Here is a 14784-nt window from a genome sequence, read left to right as displayed (position 1 = left end):
GGACGGGCAGGTCTTGGTGTAAGCAAGTTAGGTAGTGAGTGTCTGCTCTGTGCTGGTTCCCACCAGTGTGCTTATGCTGAGAGGAGGGAGTGGGAAATGGAACTGGCCAGTTCCTTTGTTCCCAGAGGGGTCTCCTCGTAAATGGCTACCTTTATGGGATATGCTCTGAAATGAGCAAATAACCTCCCCACTGTGTGCCCCAGGCACTCTTCAGATCACTATTTCCATGCTGTACGTTCCTGGGAGGTTTGCCTGCCTTCTTTCCAATAGCAACCCCAATGCCCTCTGGGCTCTATCCCAGCCAAGCCTGCTGACCTTTAAAACTCCAGACTTTAAGCCCTGCTGGTTGCAAGAACTCATGAAATTCAGGCCCTCTCTCTTTCCAAGCCAATTGCTGTGGGGATTCATTTTCCCTGTGCACTCCCCTGTGTGCTAGTCTGTTTCTTGCCCTTCTCTATGACTGGGTCTCTCTCCCCACCATAGTGGCCATGATCTGTTTCTCTCCCAAACTGTGTCTTTCCCTATTTCCTACTTTCCTGATGTGACCTCTTCTCTACCTTTAGTTGTGGAGTTTGTTCTTCCAAACTTCTGGTTGATTTCTGGGGTATTTAGGATGATTGATAATTATCTAATTGTATTCATGGGACAAGGCAAGACTAGGGTCCTCCTACTCTGCTGCCATTTTCCCCTCTCTCTGGGCATATTTCTGGGCTCATTATTTTGCCCCATTGATCTATATGTCTATCCCTTTGCTAATGTCATATTGTTTTGATTAGCATAGCTTTACAGTAATTCTTAAAATAAGGTAGTGTGATTGCTCCAACTTGATTATTCTTTTTCAAAATTGCTTTAGCTAGGGGTGCCTGGGTGGTTCAGTCAGTTAAGCATCTGATTCTTGGTTTTAGTTCAGGTCTGGATCTCATGGGTCATGACATTGAGCCCTGTGTCAGGCTCTGCATTCAGCAGGTCTACTTTGATATTCTCTCCCTCTGCCCTTCCTCCCACTTGTGCTCTCTCTCTCTCTCAAATAAATAAATAAAATCTTTTTTTTTTTAAAGATTTTATTTATTTATTTGACAGAGAGAGACACAGCGAGAGAGGGAACACAAGCAGGGGGAGTGGGAGAGGGAGAAGCAGGCCTCCCGCCGAGCAGGGAGCCCGATGCAGGGCTCGATCCCAGGACCCTGGGATCATGACCTGAGCCGAAGGCAGACGCTTAACGACTGAGCCACCCAGGTGCCCCATAAATAAAATCTTTTTAAAAAATTGTTTTAGCTATTCTATTTTGTTTGTTTCCCTTATAAATTTTAGCATCAACTTATTTATATCTACAGAAAAAAGTCTTGCTGAGATTTTGATAAGAATTGCATTAAATTGGGGCACCTGGGTGGCTCAGTTTTTGGGCATCTGCCTTTGGCTTGGGTCATTACCCCGGGGTCCTGGTATCGAGCCCAGTGTCGGGCTCCCTGCTTGGCAGGAAGCCTGCTTCTCCCTCTCCCACTCCCCCTGCTTGTGTTCCCTCTCTCATTGTGTCTCTCTCTGTCAAATAAACAAAATCTTTAAAAAAAGAATTGCATTAAATTTATAATTAATTTTGAATATAATTTATATTTTTATATGCTGAACCTTCCAATCCATGAACATGGTATATTTATTTTTAGGTGTATTTAGGTCTTCTTTTAATTCTTTCATGAGCATTTTATAGTTTTCAGCATACAGATCTTATACATGCTTTGTTAGATTTATACTTAAGTATTTCACTTTTGGAGGGTTATTGTAAATGCATTATTTTTAGATTTTTTTCATTCCCAAATGTACACTAATAGTATATAGAAATATGATCTATTTTTGTTATTATTGACCTTATATCCTTTGATCTTGCTAAACTCACTTATTAGTTCTATATGGTTTTTGGAGATTATGTTCATATATCACTGAATTCAACTTGTTAATACTTTGTGTTGAATTTTGCATCTATGGTCCCAAGAGATATTGGTCTATCATTTCTCGTAATTTTTTGTAATGTCTTTGTCTGGTTTTGATATCAGAGTAACATTGGCCTCATAGAATAAGCTGGTAAGTATGCCTTTCTCTTCAATTTTTGTTAAGAGTTTGTGTAGAACAAACATTTCTTTCCTAAATGGCAGAATTCATCAGTGACAATCTGAGCCTGGTGTATATCTGTATGGGGGAGTTCATTATAAATTAAAAATATAAGGATATTCAAGCGATCTATTTTTTTTGTCACACAAAGGAAACTTTATTTGTAGCAAATAAGGATATCACGGGAATAACTTGAAAGTGGTGACTCCCCAAATGGGGGTGAGTGAGTTTCTTTTATTTAAGGATAGGATGAATACTCAGAAAAAGAAGTTTTGTCATCACATGTAGAGGTGGGTATAAAGCAACTGATGCTTACTTAGGAAACATGCTTATACATGTACTGTATGTTATGTTAATGAGGTTTATGTTCCTCCTTGAGTGGAGATTTTAACATTATTATGAGGTAAATGTGACTATTGGACACTCCATGCTCTCTCTGCACAGGTGTGAGGGGATGGTTGAGCTCAAACTGGGTTTAGGCTGGCTGGAGCTCTTCCTGTTGTTTGCCTCTAAAAGATAAGGTTAACATTCCTGTGAAGAAGAGAGGGTCATTGGGGACCTTTCTGATGACAGTTTTAACCTCATTGACCCCATGGGGCATGGTTTCAATCTCCCCTAGATTTATGATCATTCCTCAGTTTTGAAGGAATTGGGACAATGACCACTCTGGCTATGTCCTGCTAAAATGGAATGAAGTTTTGGAGTTTGAGGAATAAAACAACTTTGCACTTTGTTGGAAATCTACCCTGGTACTTGGCTAACAGTGTACATTTTGCATGGCCAAAATATTTGGAAAGCACATTTCATTATTACATATAACCCAAATTTTACTAGTCCTTGTAACATTGATTTAATCCTTTGGGGATTCCAGAAAAAGGGTCCAGTGTTTAGTATGATTAACTTGTTCCCAGTATAATGTAGTTCTCTGACTTAATTTATCATAACTGGGGGTTATCTATAAGAATCTGTCTCATATCTGGAATAAATTTCTATCAAAAGTTCTTGTGGTGTGGTTACAGATTAACATTCTCTCCTTTGACAAGATTTTTCTTAGAAAAACAACATAGATCAACATTCTTTTCTCTTAGCTGGAACTTAACTGTTCTGTTCTGGACCATAGGTGAGAAATTTGCTCCATATCTTATGAACTGGTCTTAGTCTTGAAAATAGGTTAGTTTAACAGTTGTCTCATTTCAGGAGGCAGTCTTGCAGGTGGGCTCTCAAAATTAGGTCTATATTGTGCAAGCAATTAGGTAATTAATGAGACATTTCTATGGAAACAAAAGAAAAACACAGATTAATGACTGGAGCAAATTATAAACCCAGTGTCTGAGTCCTGAGTGTTGCCAGTGAAATATTTCTAGATGTTGGGTTGGAAGCATCCTCAGTGGGAGTGGGAGCAGGCAGTGGCAATCTGATGGATTGTTTCTGGTTTGAACTTATTTGAACTCAAATGTCTCTAGTGATCTGAGTGGCCAATACAACAATAGGCATGAAGATTGTGTAAACATGGGGTGTCTGGGTGGCTCAGTCGGTTAAGTGACCAAGTCTTGATTTCAGCTCCGGTTGTGAGCTCAGGCCCCATGTTGGAGCAGTCTGCTTGAGATTCTCTCTCTCCTTCTGCCCCTCCCCCCAGTTCTGCACTCTCTCTCTCTCTCTCAAATAAATAAATAAAATCGTAATAAAAAAGATTGTGTAAACATGGGCCAGTGAGGCAATTTCTCTGAAGTTTACCTTAAGTTGTCTAGCTTCAGTTTTCAGGGCTTCAGGAAAAAGGGCAGTTTTAGGTCTCAGTGATTCCAAATCAAGAGAATGAAAGAAAATTGGAAACTTTAGTTTGGGGAGTCATAGCCAGATATTCAAGGAAACCAGAAGAATTCAGGATCCAGCCCAGTTTTATAGGAAACAACAAACAGTCAAAGATAATTAATCAGAACTAGAATCTAACATCTACAAAGATGTGTTATTGAAACAATTTTTCTCTAAAATCACACTCATTTCTGTCAAAGATAGCCAAATTAAGGCTAATTTTGTTTGTAAAACAAATCCAGTTTTAACAGATTTTAGCTAACTATTTACATATGTGTAGCAAGAATAGTGATTGGCCATATAGGTTTCCTTAAATCTGCTTTGCTGGAACTTTTCATAAGGAATTTTAGATTGAACTTTTAATAGCCTCTCAAGGCTAAGAAGCCAAGCCAAATACTTGCCATCAGACTCACCTGCAATACCTATAAATTTGGGTTACTTCTTCTTTTCCTGAGGTCCCCAAAACATCCTGAGGTTCCTGCACCTGCCAAAAAGTGACATTCTTTACTCACATGATAAAGTTGCTGGGAACTCTGTAAGCAAGGTATCAAGCCAACATCTCCAAGGGGCTTTATTGGCTTCCTAAAGTCAACCTTAGTTCTTTAAAGCTGTCTGGTCATATCTGAATCTATGTAAGTCTTTCTCAAATATGACATTCCAGTCAAAGTCTTGGTAATATAACCAGTGTTTCCAATGGTGTTCTGCTCAAGGAAAGCAGATTCTTATTGAACATATGCAAATAACTACAATTGCCATGAAAGAAAGAATACTCAATGAGAGTTTCTGAATTTTGGAGGGTTCAGGTAGGGAGAAAAGATAAATGTTCCAATTTGTTCACAAAGGAATATTTTACCAAATCTCTGTAAGTCATAGATAGCTTAAGAGAAAATGTTTGTTTTTTAAATCTAAAAGAACAAATATTAGAGAACCAGCAATGTTTTATACAAAAGTGATAAAAACTATAATCATCTTTCTCAAATCATTTAGTCCCATGTTACTAATTCTTATTCTGTTTGAATGCAGTTTTTTCATTAGTTCCAGAAATTCTTACTCAGTTTAGTTATACAATTCTAAGGGGATCAAAAACCTGTATTTGTTGAAAGTCCTTCTCATGAATCTCCTTGAAGCTGAAACATTTTTGCAAGAGCATGAGAACAATAACTGTTAATGACAAAAGATTCAAAAATGGACATGGTTAAAGATCTGATGAGAATTCATTATAGTGTAGTTGACAATGAAATTCAGTTATTTTTGTGACACACATTTTAATAATTAGAATTTTAAGTGATGACATTATATCAGTACATATTAAAACTTTAGGAATTTCATATACTTTCTGGAACTGTTACAGCATTTACCCATACAATATAACCTATGAAGGCTTATCATCATTTGTTTGACAATGCTTGTCATGTAAATTAACATACCAAATAAACAAGTCTGATTAATCAGAAAGACTTCATTTAGAATTTGAATTTCTGGGAAATTTGTTAAAAAACCCAGAAGGTTTTAAAGCACATACCTAAGTAGGATCACAGATCACTATAAAATTTAATATTTTATTATCTATTTAACCAAGGTGGTGACAAGAGATTCCAAAGGCAAATATAGAGGGTTATACAGGTATTAGAGAAACTTAGCTCCTTTAATATTGAGAAGATTCAGGTTTTTTTTTTTAAGTAATCAAGGACCTGTTTCCAATGACTCAGGTTGCTGCTGTCTCCTTTGTCTGGGATTGTAAAGGAAGAAAGAGAAGTACAAGGACCAAGTATCCAGGGTGGAGATTTAAACAGGGAACAACAACAGTGTCTGGCATGCCTCACAAACACACCAAACAACCAGGTGAGGCAGAGATTTTTCTTTCAACCTCCCAGATTCTAAACTAGTCTCTGTTGGACCATTCCTTGTTTTGCCAGGCTGGGGCATCCAAGCCTCTGAATGGTCAGGTTGTGTGATCCTTCATCACAGGCTCAACTTGAATAAGTATTCAATCCCCCAGAGTACTCTGTTATTCTGGCTTGCCTAGACTTTGTGAGACAACTCTAGTTTTCCTCTAAAAGCTGTGCTATAAACCCAGCGTAACTTATCCCAACTGCGATCCTTTTGAGTAAAAAATACTCAAAGTGGCCTTTGGATTTCAGGTGAGGTCAGAACACTGGGCCAGTGTTCACAAGCACCAAGGTGAGTCCTCCAAGGAGTTGACACCAGGCCCTGGTAGCTTAACCCAGGTAACTAGAGGGCAGAACCTAAGAAGGACAAGTGTCCCATCTGAGTCACCAAATTTGTAATTGAACTAATATGAGTTTGCTCCTTGGTGAGTTACGGATAGAGACTACACCAGGTGGAGTTGTCACACGAAAGAAACTTTATTTGCAGCAAATAAGGAGATCACGGGGAATAACTTTCAAAGCCATGACTCCTCAAGTGATTTATTACTTCTTGAGTGAACCTTTTTTTTCAATTAGGAGAGGCCATCTATGATAAGACCTGAGTATCCCTTCAAGTTCTTGCTGGGTATGCCAAGAATACAAGGCCCTGAGCACTCTTTGCCTTGGTCATTTCTCAGTGTTGTGTTTTCAGTGAGCAGCCTAGAAGGATGAGGTAATGTCTGTCCCTTAGACAAAGAGCAGTGGTTCACTATAAAAATGGCAAATACCCTAATCTCAGTGTTTCTGTCCTGTAATGCAGCCCACAGAATGTGTATCTATCTAGGAGTCTCATGTTTTCTGCCAGCATTCATGAACTAGTAATAGTAATAATAATAGTAAATCTCAATTAGCTTGTAAGCAGGGTAAAATTCTAGACCCTCACAGTTCCTGATAGTTTTGGCAATGAGGATGGGTGTGTGCTGTGATATGGGATATGAGAAGATTCCCCAGTATGTAATAGAGAAAGAATGCTTTCTCCCCAGTGATGAGAGGGCCAATATGGGAATAAGGGTTCTCCACTGCTCTGTTAATGAGACCAGGAATTAGAAAAAGCCTTGTTAAAAAAAAAAAAAAAGATATTAAGAAGGGAAAAATGAAGGGGGGGGAAATCAGAGGGGGAGATGAACCATGAGAGACTATGGACTCTGAGAAACAAACTGAGGGTTCTAGAGGGGAAGGGGTGGGGGGATGGGTTAGCCTGGTGATGGGTATTAAAGAGGGCACGTTCTGCATGGAGCACTGGGTGTTATACGCAAACAATGAATCATGGAACACTACATCAAAAACTAATGACGTAATGTACGGTGATTAACATAACATAATCAAATTAAATTTAAAAAAAGAAAAAAAAAGAAAAAGCCACTCCAAAGGTGTTTTGATTGTTGTTGAATCTCCTCTGGGTGGCAGTTTGTAGGGATGTTATCATGACAATGGGGCAGCAAGCCCTGGGACTCCAACCAAAATGCAATGAATGTTGTGACTGCTGAGTCAAAAGGCCTCCCATAAGGATATAGTGTCAGCATTGAGAATATAGAGCTTTGAGTGGAGCAAAACATTAGAAGTTCACTTGTTGAGCTTGAGCAGGTATTCACTTGAAAACAAAAGTAAATGTAAAGAAATTTCTTTCTCACTCTACACCCCCTGATCACTCTCTTCCATCCCAATCTCAAGTGATTTAGGAAAAAAAACAAAAACAAAAACAAGTATACTGGGGAATTTGTGGGGAGAGGAGGCACTCAAACTTTTATAACTGTTAGATATAAGCACCCAAGTCACCATCTTATCTGGTCCTGTGGGGTTTAAAAACATTGAGGATTACAGGGAAAACATGCAGCAGCATTTGTGGGGGCAAAAAGGTAGCAACTGGGCCTGGGCCCTTGCCGATCTATAGGAGGTTCATGGGGAAGAGATAGCACCAACTCTGGGTTAAGGAGCCAAAGGGAAAAAAGCCTCCCTGCAGCTCAGCTTTATAAAAGATATCTACAAAAATATTGCAGCATGCATCATATCTAAAAATAAGAGAATGGATACTTTCTTCTAGGATCATGAACAAGGCAAGATTGCCAACTCTCAAAATTTGTATTCAACATAGTACTGGAAATCCTAGTCAGTAGGTAAGGGAAGAAAAAGAAATAATAGGTACTGATTGCAAAGGTAGAAGTAAACCCTTTATTCACAAATGACATGATCATGTATGCATAAGATTTTAAGGAATCTATATAAAAAGCTATTTGAACTAGTAAGGTCACAAGACATAATGTCAATATACAAAAATCAATTGTATTTCTATGTACTAAGCAATAAACAATTGGAAATTGAAATTTTAAAATGTCATTTACAGAAGTATATAAAAACATTAAACATGGATGGGTCAATTGAATAAAATATGTGCAATACCTATACACCAAAAAATACAAAACATTGTTGAGATGAATAAACAGATATACCATGGTCATGTATTGGAATGTTCAATGTTTTTTAGATGTGTTAATTTTCTATTGTGTGAGAAATTGCCACAAACTCAATGACTTAAAATGACACAAACTTATTATCTCATATTTATGTGAATCAGGAGTTGAGGCACAAGTTAGTTGGATCCTCTCTGTTCAGGGTCTCACTAGGCTGGCTGAAATCAAGGTGTTGGCCAGGGCTGTGATCTCATCTGAGGTTCAGGGTCCTCTTCCAAGCTCATTGGTTATTGGAGAATTCAGTTCCTTGCAGTTGTAGGACTGAGGATCAGAAAAAGAGTTGCTGATAGGTCCTCTGAAGCACTAGAGCAAATGGGTAAGTTGGAGCTTTTCAGGGTAATCTAAAAATCCAATTACAGCAAGCAATTAAAGTAGGACTGATGGGGTTTTGAAATATAGGTCAGGTTCAGTGGAGTGAGGTCCGGAGCGGACGGCCAAGAAAGAATTCTTGAGACGTCTTTGATGCAAAAAGGTGGTTTATTAAAGCACGGGGACAGGACCCGTGGCCAGAAAGAGCTGCCCCAGGTTTGTGAGGGGTGGCTGATTATATATTTGAGAGTTGGGGAAGGTAAGGAAAAGGGAGGTTTCAAAAGGATTTTCACATGTTAAAGAAGACTCAGAGGATACCAGAGGCCTTGCCATTGTCAAGTTAAGGTTGTTTTTCCCTCTAGCAAGGCATTAACATTAAGATTGTTGGGAACTTCCAGGAGGAACATTATACTCTGCCCACTTCAAGTATCTGTTACTGGGCTGCAGGTTATAAGGACATTTAATTGTATCTACATTTCCTTCTGGAAGCTAGGTTATTGATAGAAATGCTTTGTTCTTATAAATTGCTAAGACTCTTGTAAACTGAGGGAGACTTGTGTCTTGCAGGATTGTGATCTCTATAAGTTAACTATTTGTTTTTCCTTTCCTTAGCTTTAGGGCTGCCAGGAGTGCCTGAGGAATGTCACATATATCCCCCCTGGGGGGTGGGTGGGTTGTGAGGTGTCAGCTTCTGCTTTGTCCTCAGCTAGCCCTGTGCTCCCTCATCAGGACTATGAAGTAGGAGCTTATGTAGAGGTCTATGGAAAGCTGTTGCCTTTGTGTAAGCTGTCTTTTCTTTGGGGCTTAGTATCTGATGGTATATCTGGGGCCACTGTTGGTCAGCAGGGTCAGCAGTTGGAAAGAAGAGATAGATGCTGAGCAGAGGAGAGCAATGACAAACTGGAATCTCCAAGGCACCTCTGCATTTGTCTATCACCATATCAACAACAGATTTGTATTTTTCAAAGATGGTTGCAACAATATTCCATCCTATATGCTCTTCTGCAATATGACTTTGCCACTCCCCCATCAGGAAGTACAGTCTAGTTCTCACCCCATTGAATCTGGGCCCTATCTGTGACTATTTTGACTGAAAGAATATGGTGTAAGTGAAACTATGGCGGTTCTAGGCACAGCACTTACCTGGCATAAAACTTCTGATTCCTGCCTCTTGGAACACTCACTATTGATACAGTCCCTTGTGGAGCTTCCATACTATAGAAGCCCAAGCCATATTGTGAGGCCATATATAGCCCACAGCTCCAGCTAAGTTCCCAGGCAACAGCTAACCATGTGCATAAACCATCTTGGAAGTCCAGCTGAGTTGATTTTTAAGATAAATCCAGCACCAGATACCATCTGAATGAAGTTGTGAAACCCCAAGTGAGAACCACTCAGCTGATCCCAGTCAACTCACAGAACAATAAGAGAGAATAATAATTTTTTCAGCCACTAAGATTGGGGATGATTTGTTATGTAATAATAGATAATCAGAACACCATCTGATCATGAAGACTCTCCAAGAATTATAGCCATTGTTTCACTTCTACCTCGTAAATCTCACACAGATTCCTTTAACATGGAACCATTCATATAAAGGGTTTCTAGGAAATGTAGTTTCAAGCTCAAATAAGTTGACAATAGAACACCTGGTATATTTGGCTTAGTTGTGTAACTTTGGCTATTAGAATATGAATTGACATGACATAAGCAGAGGGTTTAAATGTATTTGCTTTGTGTTGGCTTTTTCTTCTAGTTTTGCTATCTGCCATGAGACGAACCTGCCTTGGATAACCTCTGGTGTGGTCCTACAATGATAGGTGAAGACCTGAATCCAACTCTGGGTCTAGAGTTGAGCTAGCCAATCCCAGCAAGGCTCAGCAGAACCACAAAGAAGTAGCAGACTTGTGAACAAGAAATAAATATTTGTTGTAAGCCACTGAGATTTTGAAGCTGTTTGTTGCATGGCATTATTTCAGGCCATAACCATCTATTATAACTAGTAAATAAATGGAAAGAACCAAACCTTTTTTCTGCCTTTCTTGATGAAAGTACTTCAAGGTAACCCAACAGTTGATGTAGAAAAGTTCTTCTTTACAGAAGAATCCCAACTTATAAATGCAGGAAGAATGATGGGATATCACCATTTTGAAACATATAATGAAATGATAGTTCTAAGCAGAGATCATCAAGAACTGTAAAAATTATTAGGTGAGAAGTGATTGGGTAAGTTTAAAATAGATTGATCAGGCTGTGAACACATAAACAATTTAATCAGTGTTTACATCGCAAAAAAAGAGAGGCAACCAAATATTATGTCTCCTGATGTGATGCAATAGAAAATACAAACAACACCACTTATAGCTTATTCTTGTTAAAAGTTGAATCTAAATCTGATAAACCTCTATACCTAGCTACAGGAAATACAAGAGTCAGAGGAACTGGTGAGTGGTGGTACCAGTTAATGAGTTGGGAACCCTGGAAGAAGTTAAATATTTGACACCATGGGGAGGAGCATTTAGCAAAACCCAGAGTGTGGGAAATTTTCCAGGACAAACAACTGATTTCTTCCACAAATACACTGAGAGGAAGGAGAAGAGAAATATAATCTATAGATTAAAAATATTAGAGACATAGCAATCAAGTCTGACTTATGTACATTGGTTGGATCCTAATTCAAACAAACCAATTGAAAAATAATGTGGGAGAAAACTAGAGAAATTTAGACACAATATTTGGTGACATTAAGGAATAGCTGTTATCCTTAGATGTGATAATATATTTAGATGCAACTAGGGGATAGTTGTTATCTTTACATGTGGTATTGTGATTATGTTTAAAAATGAGTCCTTATCTTTTTGAGATATATACTGAAATGTTTATAGATAAAATGATGTATCTTGGTCTTGTTTCAAAATGGAGGGCAGTGGGTGGGGGTATAGATGAAACAAGATTGGCTAAGAACCTGGGGTTTTGGCTGGAGCAATTGGGTGCATGGTGGTACAGTTAGTGAGATAGGAAAGTCAGAGAGAGAAACAGGTTTTGATTGGGACAAAGGGATCGGCAGATCAGGAGTTCTCTTTTTGACACATTAGATTTGAAATGCCTATTAGAAGTAGTAGGAGTAGAGATATTAAGCAGTAGTAGAGATATCAAGTAGTAGAGATATCAAGAAGTAGTAGAAGTAGAGATATCAAGCAGATATGAGAGTCATATGCTCCCTGAGAGGTCATGCTGGAGATGTAATTTTGGTGTCTCCAGATTGTGTAGTTTATACTCTCCCTATGTGAACTCATCCATCCACATGTCTTTAATACTTTCTAGATTAGGTAGGAGCTATTCTGTTTTTTACAGTTTCTACCATTCCTACAGGGAGTGCCAGTGTGTTCAGCCATTTTGGATAAGTTAACAGTATGTATTAAAATTAAAATGCACATCCTCAATGACCAATTCCACTTCTCTGTATCTACCCTAGAGTTACATTTGTACATGAGCAAAAGCAGACATGACAAGAATGCTCCTATTTATTTGTAATGGCAAAAATCTGAAACATTCCAAATGTCCACTGACAGGGGAATGGCTAAATTAAAAATATTTTCACACTATGGAATATTATGCAACAGTTAAAAAGAAAGTAGGATATCTCTGTGTATTGTAATGAAAAGATCTTCAAGGTATATTGTTGAATAAAAAATGCAAGTTGCACAGGAATACTTCTACTTCTATGTTGATAACTTTAAAAAACTATGTGTGTGTATGTGCATGTGTATATACATATAGTTACATATGTGTATTCAAATTTAAAAGTATTTTAAATACTATACAACAAACAGATAACATTGGCTCTATCTGGGTAGGATACTAATGTGGGTGGCTGGTAAAAAGAACTTTTAGCTTTATCAGTAATGTTTTCATTTTATAATAAAAAGATATTTACATATTACTTGCAAATTTATCTTTTATCTAATATAAAAGAGTAAAGCAATTACATGTAACTATCTGCAATCAAGTAATAGCAAATGACATAGTGAAGTGGCTAGGAACAGGGGCTTTGGAGTGCAACCTCCTGGGTTTACATCCTGGCTCTGCAATTTAGTAGCTGTGTCTGAGCAAGATGGATAAATTCTCCATGCTTCTATTTCCTTATTTTTATTATTTTATTTTTTTAAAGATTTATTTATTTATTTATTTGACAGACAGAGAAGGAGAGAGAGCGCACAGAAGCAGGGGGAGCTGTAGGCAGAGGGAGAGGGAGAAGTAGGCTCCCCGCCAAGCAGGGAGCCCAACGCTGGGCTTGATCCCAAGATCCCGAAATCACGACCTGACCCTAAGGCAGACGCTTAACCAACTGAGCCACCCAGGTGCCCCTATTTCCTTATTTTTAAAATGGAGATAACAATAGTACTTGTTTCAGGGCGCCTGGGTGGCTTGGTGGGTTAGGCGTCTGCCTGCAGCTCAGGTCGGGATCTCAGGGTCCTGGGATCAAGCCCCATGTTGGGGTCCCTGCTCCGTGGGGAGTCTGCTTCTCCCTCTCCCTCAGCCCCTCCCCCTCTCTCATGTGTGCACTCTCTCTCTCTCACATAGATAAATAAAATCTTTAAAAAAAACAATAGTACTTGTTTCAGGGTTGTGTTAAAATAATATATGAAAGAGGCTTATAAGACTGCCTAGCACATAGTCAGTGATCAATAAATCTCTGCCATTTTTATTATTTCAAAAATTTATTCATTTATTAAATTCAAGTATAATTAATATACAGTGTTATATTAGTTTCAGGTATAAATGTAATCATTCAACAATTCTATAATTATTCAGTGCTCATCATGATAAGTGTACTCTTAATCCCCTTCATCTATTTCACCATCAGGGAAATGGAAATCAAAACCACAATGAGATATCACCTCATCCCTGTCAGAATGGCTCAAATCAAAAACACAAGAAACAACAAATGTTGGCAAGGATGTGCAGAAAAGGGAACCCTCTTGCACTATTGGTGGGAATGCAAGCTGATGCAGCTACTATGGAAAACAGTATGGAGGTTCCTTAAAAAATTAAAAATAGAACTACCATATGATCCAGTAATTACACTACTGGGTATTTACCCAAAGAAAATGAAAACACTAACTTGAAAAGATATATGTACCTTATATTTATTGCAGCATTATTTACAATAGGGAAGATATGGAAGTAACCCAAGTGTCCATCCATAGATAAATGGGTAAAGATGTGGTATATACATATATATACAATAGAATATTACCCAACCATAAAAAAGAATGAAATCTTGTCATTTGCAACAACCTGGATGGATCTAGAGGGTATAATGCTAAATGAAATAAGTCACTCAGAGAAAGACAAATACCCTATGACTTCACTCATATGTGGAATTTAAGAAACAAAACAAATGAGCAAAAATTATTGTTATTATTTCCATTTCTTAATAGACTTCTGGTTTGGTATATTAAGGGTATCTGGATATTATTCTTGTGAGTGAGATGGTGAAATGTAGGCTGAATGGTATTGTTAGGATATTCATAGCAGATTCATTCATTAAATATTTTGCATACCTATTATGTGCAATTATGTCCAATGTGTTTTCATTCATAGATGGCTTTCTGCTTGGAAAGGCATGATGTGGTACTATTCAATAGTTTTATCAAAAATTTGAGAAGAGGGACGCCTGGGTGACTCAGTTGGTTAAGCATCTGTCTTCAGCTCAGGTCATGATCCCAGGGTACTGGGATCAAGTCCCACATCAGGCTCCTTGCTCAGCAGGGAGCCTGCTTCTCCTTCTGCCTGCCACTCCCCATGCTTGTGCTCTCTCTTTCTCTCTGACAAATAAATAAATAAAATCTTTAAAAAATTTAAGAAGAAAGAAAGAAAAAAGAAGGTGCAAATTACATAAATCTTCAAGGGAATACGAATTCCACAGATAACATGTGGGGTTGAATCCAGTAAGATGAAAGTATTTTTTTCATAAAGTAAGATAATCTTAAATTAGATCTTAAAGTTTCTTTCATCCAGCCACTCCATGCTATAATATTCCTACAAGTATCCCAAATAAGAATCATTGTACTTCTTAAGTGTTGTTTTGAACAGAGGAGTCATTATTTCATGAAGAAGACTGTTCAATTGTTGAACAGCTAGAACTGTATCTTATGTTGATC

General features: G+C 38.1%; 1 long non-coding RNA gene across 1 annotated transcript in view; it reads right to left on the bottom strand.

The window, feature by feature from the left end:
* The window catches only part of LOC118542092 (uncharacterized), a 56591-nt gene that overhangs the window by 6736 nt on the left and 35071 nt on the right, over positions 1-14784 (bottom strand). The window contains exon 2 of the long non-coding RNA XR_013444809.1: positions 4326-4396. This is a non-coding gene — a long non-coding RNA (uncharacterized LOC118542092). The remainder of the gene's footprint in view (positions 1-4325; positions 4397-14784) is intronic.

This window comes from Halichoerus grypus, chromosome X (assembly GCF_964656455.1).
Source record: "Halichoerus grypus chromosome X, mHalGry1.hap1.1, whole genome shotgun sequence".
Classification (NCBI taxonomy): domain Eukaryota; kingdom Metazoa; phylum Chordata; class Mammalia; order Carnivora; family Phocidae; genus Halichoerus; species Halichoerus grypus.
The sequence above is the reverse complement of the archived record's forward strand: the minus strand, read 5'-3'. Positions and strand labels throughout refer to the sequence as shown.